Raw genomic sequence first — 7257 nt, 5'->3', positions numbered from 1 at the left:
TGGGGCTGGGTGTCCCCATCTTCCCCTCCCCTCCCCCGGGCCCAGACAGGACAGTAAATGACTGCCCCCTGGTGCTCTCCCAGAGACACTCAGATATCTAACACTGCCTACCCCAGAACCTTCAGGAATCTCTGCCCAGGTTCTAGGTCCTGCCAGGCCCCAAGCAGAAATGGGTCAGGAGACCCCGTCTTGGAAAACACTGACACCCTGAGCCCTGCACCTTCCATACCTTTGGCCCTGTTCTCTGTTCTGGACCTCACTCTCTGAGAACCCTCAAGCCTCCCAGAAGATCTCATCTGGGGGACCCAGTTCACTCCCTCGGCTGCCAACCCCTGCCTCTGCCTTTGCAGGGTCTGGCAGCCAAGGCCTGGAATCAGAGCCCCTGCTCTGCCCTGCTGCATAGGTGTTCACCACTGTTTCTGTTACTTATCACAACTGGCATGTACTGGGCACCTGCTAGCTGCCAATCACTCCTTAGCTTATGAAATCCTCACAGCAACCGAATGCCACTGAGAGGCAGCAGAGGCTTGTGGTTATGCTTTCTGTCACTGGTCAAAACTGCCTAGGTTCAAATCTTCATTGGGCCACTTACTAACTGTATAGGACCTTGAGCAAGTTACAAAGTCTTGGTTTCTTCCTCTGCAAAGTGAAGTCTCTGAAACAGAGCCTGAACCACACACTGAACACCCGGTCATGCTAGGCATTTTTTTTTTTTTTAAGATTTTATTTATTTATTCATGAGAGACAGAGAGAGAGAGGCAGAGGGAGAAGCAGGCTCCCAAGGAGCAGGGAGCCCGACGGGGGACTCGATCCCAGGACCCCGGGATCACGACCTGAGCCGAAGGCAGACGCTTAACCATCTGAGCCACCCAGGTGCCCCCATGCTAGGCATTTTTATGAGGTAGATTGTATTAGTCCCATTTTACAGATACAGAAACTGGGAAACCGTCCGTCTGAAAGGCTAAGGAACTTGAGAGGTTACACCACACAACTAGGACGTGGTAGGGTTGGAATTCAAATCCTGAGCTTTCTGCCACCGACAGCCCTTTCATTTGGAACAGGACAGACATTGCTGAGGGACAGACATTTCACCTTTGTAAACAGTAGCTAGCCACGCTGAAGCTGACCTACCCCCGTCTCCCCTCCCGGGCCCTCAGGTCGTACTAGCTCTATGTGGGGAGCTGTTTAGGGCAGAGATTGGGGCGCACGCGCTCCCTAACATTTCTGCCGTCTGATTCTGGGGCTGGCCCTGGGCCGCTACCATCAGTTCCAAGTCGGGAGGCGTGTGGTGGGGAGAGAAGGCCTTCAGGGGTGGAACCAGCCCTCGCTCAGGAGGACAGGGCTGTGACACGCGGCAGGTGAGGCTGGAGAAGGCTTGAATGCCAAAAGAGGCAGGGGCGGCTTCGGTGCATCCAGGTTATGGCGCCATGGCGCCAGGTGTGACAGACCCAAGTCGCCACCCGCCCTGAGCCCTTCCAACTGCTGTGAGGGTCGGGCAGGCTGTACTGAGGCCCGGCTTCCTCCTCTGCAATGTGGGGTAAATGTAGCCCCCAGGGCTGGTGCCAGGGCGAGGGCTGCGCAGGTAAGAAAGCATAGCAAACCCGCTCAGGGCATTTGCGGTTGTGCCGGCTCTTCAGAAACTGAGTGGCAGGCGCGGGGTCGGGGGAAAGCTGGCGTCTGAGGCCCTGTCCCCACCCCTCCTCCCCCCGCCGCGCGCTCCTGCCACCGACCACAGCGATGGACAGCGCCCGGAGACGCGACCAACGGGCCAGACGGCGTTCTTATGCCCAGCATATCCCCGCCCGCACTACTCTGCGAGACAACTGCGCACGAGAGCGGAGGCGGGCTGGGGGAGGGCGGAAAGGGAGCCCCGCGGTGGGAGCCAATCGGACCTGGGCAACTGCACAGGCAGATCCTGGCGCAGCGCTAGCAACAGGCCGACTATTGGAAGAGCGGGACAGACTGGCCTGTGATTGGCTCTCGCCACTGCCCGAGATTGAAGGCGGGCCGCGTCCCGCCCAGCTCATATCCGGGGGTCTGACCGGTCCTGGAACCTTCGCGATTCAGGCTCCTGAGAGCCCCCAGCGCTTCAGAGCGCCGGCTCGTCCGTAGTCCCGTGGCGGGACCGTGGGGGCGAGCACCTGTGGGGCGCGGGCGTGCGCGTAGGGCCGTGCGGCTCACTCGCCGTGGCCTCGCCCCTGTGCCCGCGCGGAACTGAAGCCTGCAGGGCTCAGGTGTTTGGGATGGGAGGTGACCCGAGAGAAGCCCGTGGACGGGGCTACCACGTGCATTGGCGCGGAGGAGGCCCAGAGGCTGGCAGGAAGCAGAACCGGGCGGAAACCCGGGGACCGGGGCCGGGTAGGGCTCCGTGTATGCTGGCCAGCCGCAGAGCCGGGCAGAGCCGGGCGGCGCCCTGCCGGGAACAGTGCCTAGGCGGGGCCTGGGCCCGGGTGGATGCGGGGAAACCCCCCACTCCCAACTCCAGGGCCCAGCAAGCCATTTGGTACCGCTGGTAATGGTACAGGAGCGGCCTGACCAGTCGTCGCTGGTGCATTTTGGGGGGGCGGGAGTCGTGAGGCATCACCAAGGCTGTTTTACTTCTGCATTTCAGGGAGCAATTGCCCCCTTTTGCTCAGCAGTGGGATGCAGTAGCTGTTTGATTTTGGACAGAATTTAGGGAGATTACATGGAAAGGGACTCGCCCAAAAGTGCTTGCAGTCAGCCATAAGCTGCTCATCCTTTATACCGGTTACCTAGCCATTATTCCCTAAATCTATCTTGTCTCTATTTCTAATGCAATCTCCTAATTTAGGGCAAGAGAATAGGTTTCACTCTTAAATCTGTCCACTACCCAATCCTCTGCAACCTAGAACCCATCACGGAGAGACCACAACACTCCCCAAAAGAAATGTCTTTAAAACTGAGCGGGTTCCGGGGCACCTGGGTGGCTCAGGTCATGATCCCAGGGTCCTGGGATTGAGCCCCGCATCGGGCTCCCTGCTCCGCGGGAAGGCTGCTTCTCCCTCTCCCACTCCCCCTGCTTGTGTTCCCCCTTTCGCTCTCTGTCAAATAAATAAAATCTTAAAAAAAAAAAAAACCCACAAAAAACTGAGCAGGTTCCTAATGGAGAAGGCAAAAACACCTGTAAACCATAACATTATACCTCCGTATTTGGGGAGGCAAGGACCTTCAGAAGGCTTTGTTAACAAACCCAATGGAACCCAAAATGAATTTTCCACCAGGCTTTAAGGAACCCACCAGCCTTCAAAACCCCACCCCTAAAATCTAGCTTCAGGTAAGTGAAAAAGAGGGTTTGATTACCTTTTTGGTCCCTAAGAGTCAGTAAGTAGGGGGAACTTGTCCATCACTGTGGGAAGAACCAGTTATACCAAGATTGTGTTAAACCAAGTCGAGATTCTTTCTCCTGATGTAGATTCCGTATGAAGGCAGCCTTTCAGACATGCCTGCCTGTCCCTGAGAACTCCTGGGAACATAGCGGACTATACCATTTCACCACCTTCCCCAGGCATAGGGGCAGAACTGCGGTAGACCACCAGGACTCACCATGTGCGGTGCATGTGTTGGCTTGCTATGTCAAAGCAAGTGATGACTGGGCACCTACCTAACACTTTCTCCATCCGGGGGAGGCAGGAGAGGGTTAGGAGGCAAAACATCCTAGCTGAGAAGACTCAGAAAACATTTGGTTCCCGTGGGTGGCAGGCACTCACTCCCTCTAGCTTGTCCTTCAGCTTAGTCCTCATGGGCTCAGGTAACAGGCCCGGGTGCTGACTACTGCTTAAGATCACCTGATTCCCGGTAGAGAACCAGGAGGCTCCCATTCAATTCAAATTCAGTTCCACATAAACCACTGAAAAGACTAGATGGAGGGGCAAAGTGTAAGCCTTACCCAAGACAAAAATGTGCCCCAACAGGGATGGGAACAAATTAAGTGACACAGGAGGGAACAACTGGACAAACCCAGAACATGGGACATTCTATAAGACCATCTCTTACAGGCGCCTGGCTGGCTGTTGGTTGTGTGCTCGACTCTTGATCTCGGAGTTGTAAATTCAAGTGCCACGCTGGGTGTAGAGAGTACCTAAAAATAAAATCTTTTTTTTTTTTTTTTAAGATTTTTATTTATTTATTCATGAGAGAGAGACAGAGAGAAACAGAGGGAGAAGCAGGCTCCCAAGGAGCGGGAAGCCCGATGCGGGACTCGATCCCAGGACTCTGGGATCATGACCTGAGCCGAAGGCAGACGCTTAACCATCTGAGCCACCCAGGTGCCCCTAAAAATAAAATCTTAAAAAAAAACCCCATCTCTTGAAGATGCCTGGTTTCTTGAAAAAGTCATTATCATAAAGAAAAGAGGTGGAAGGAATAGAGGCTAAAGAAACCTAATAATGAAATTAGAATGAATTAATTAGATCCGAGTTGGTGGTGGGGAGGGGTGGTTAGAGCTTTCAAAGGCATCCTGGGGCCAACTTAGGGAAATTTGAATATGGGCTGACATTAGGGGATTGTTGATTTCCTTAGGTGCGATGATAATGAGGTGTTTATGTGAGAGAATATCGTTATTTTTAAGAGAAATAGGAATAGAGTAAATGTCATTTCAAGGTTCCACAAGATAGAAATATAAATACGAAAAATTGTTAACTGCTGTACCAATAATATTTGGTTATCACTGTACCATTCTTTTCAGCTTTTGTGTTTGAAATTTCTCAAAATAAAATGTTGGGGGTGGGGCACCTGGGTGGCTCAGTCGGTTAAGCATCTGCCTTCGGCTCAGGTCATGATCCCAGGGTCCTGGGATGGAGCCCCGCATCGGGCTCCCTGTTCCTCGGGAAGCCTGCTTCTCCCTCTCCCACTCCCTCTGCTTGTGTTCCTTCTCTCGCTGTGTCTCTCTCTGTCAAATAAATAAAATCTGTAAACAACAAGAAAATGTTGGGGGTAAAATGCCCCACCCATCCACGATCACCGAGCTACCCTTTAAACAGGGTTAAATCTAATTCAAGAGGTACTTTCCCCGGATCACCAAATTTCGATTAACCATATTTAGAATCACAAGGCAAAACCTTTTATGGACCAAAGGTCACTTATTGCTCAAAAGAAGCAGAAATCCTTCCATCTCAAAGCCACAGTCAAGTCTGAGCCAGAAAAAAATAGAGAAGAGTGGTTACTTCTGGGAAGGGGAAATGGGCGGTTTGAAAACAGATAGGGGAGAATGAGTTACTGATAAACCAGGGGTCACCAGACTACTGGCCAGATGGTAGACACTTTTAAGTTTCATGGGCAACATACTGTCCCTTTGCACTTTTTTTCCTTTCCAACCCTTTCAAAATGTGAAATACATTCTTAGCTCGAAGGCAGTACAAAAATCTGTTTTAGACTGCACTTCTGTATTTTTAATGTGCCTGCACTACCTACTGAAATATAAACCAAAAAAACCTTATCATGTTCCCCAAATTCCTGACTTTCCTCTCCCACAGGGGTTTAACTGAGTGCCATCTGAGAGCATTACTGAAATTGGGAAATCCTGACCCATTTGTCTTGCCAGGTGTGGATAAAGCATGAACATGAGATACCAACAAACCTGACCTGGTATTAAAGGCTCTCGCCCCACGGCCTACCAACCACAGGTATCTGGTTAATTAGAGCTAGAGTTTGTGGCTGTTCAGATTCAACCATTTATCCTGATCCGTACCAGAATTGGAAAATTCAAACCGGCAGGCTAATTAGCAAGCTGGCAGACCACATTTCAATGCTCTGATTAGGCTGGGTTACCACTTAATGTCACTCCTAGAATCACAGAGTGTTACCCAGCTAGTTTTCAGCAGGTTTTTTTCTCCAAGCTTGCTTTGACAACTGTACACCCAGGAGGAGGCAGCTGCCATTCTTAGCCACTCAGATCAGCCTGTGTGAGTCAACATGCAGTTTCAGCTGACCAACACAGAGGCCAATGCATGTGGTAATTACACATAAATAGAGTGGAGGGAAACTAGGGCCCCGAACAGCAACTTACTTGCTACACTGAAAGTCCCCTGCCACTGAATCTCATTGGACAACCCTTCCGCCCCACCCTCCAAGTTCTTGGAATGGAGAATTCTGTTCTATGGATGGCCCAAGCTAAGGGGATCCAGTCCTTTATAAATGCTCTCCTCCCCCATCACCCACTGTTTAACTGCTTCCCACTACCAGTTACAGCTTTACGTTCTGGAGTGCACTTAAGAGGAGGACCACGATCACTGGTGCCTAACATGGGGCATCATGCGTTTTCTGAATTCGAACTTTCTTAACTCTTTAGGGCCATCCATCTCCGACTACTTATCCTAGTGATGCCGGGTTTTTTTTCTTTCCAAATACTTCAGCTCAAAAAACACTAACAGATTGAGAGCAATAGCTGACCTCTACCAAGAGATCAGCAAAACTGTAAAACAATGCTCCCCTTCCCTTTTTTTGGGGGGGGAACCACACACAATTACTTTTCTTGATATTTTTTGGGGGGTGAGGGGCAGAGAGAATCCTAAGCAGGCCCCATGCCCAACGTGGAGCACGATGTGGGGCTCACAACCCTGAGATCATGGCCTGAACTGAAATCAAGAGTTGGGACGCTTAACGTACTAAGCCACCCAGGCGCCCTAAAACTGTTACTTATCTCAACATGTAATGGATTTCTACTGATTTTTAAACAAATGAGTATTTTTAATTTCTGGTTTTTGATACATCCCCCCATAACCGAAAGCTCTTACAGAGTTGTGTGAAGGGGTCCTGTAAAGTTTGAGAACCACTGCATTAAGGGGAACTCTCCCAAACTGGATAGAAATGCAGCAACAGAGCATTTTATCTTAAGAGAAATTTAAGTGTACGAGGAAGTACTCTGGGCAATTTCCAGTCTTCTGTCAGATGCCAGGAGCCACCCCTTCTTTCTGCTGAGCTCTGGTGAGCCTGTTACATGACTGCTCTGATGTTGCCCGCGTGTGCACTGTCCTGATCATCTCTCTACCCTCAGTAACTCCCACACTGAAAGAGCTGTCACCACGTGAACAGTGGCTGCCACTCAGTTTCTTAGTCTCCTAGCTGAGCAGAAGCAGCCTGGTATTTGTAGGCAAGGCTCAGGAGGGCCCAGGACGGCCCAGGCCTGGGGCTCTGACATCGTGGGAACTCAGGCACATCCGCCGCTTCTGTATCCACAGCTGTACCCGTGGCGGCACCCAGGGTGGTTCTGAGTGACAAATGAGCCAACATAGGTGAATT

Source organism: Mirounga leonina, unplaced genomic scaffold (assembly GCF_011800145.1).
Source record: "Mirounga leonina isolate KUSES-001 unplaced genomic scaffold, KU_Mleo_1.0 Mir_454, whole genome shotgun sequence".
Taxonomy (NCBI): Eukaryota; Metazoa; Chordata; class Mammalia; order Carnivora; family Phocidae; genus Mirounga; species Mirounga leonina.
The sequence above is the reverse complement of the archived record's forward strand: the minus strand, read 5'-3'. Positions refer to the sequence as shown.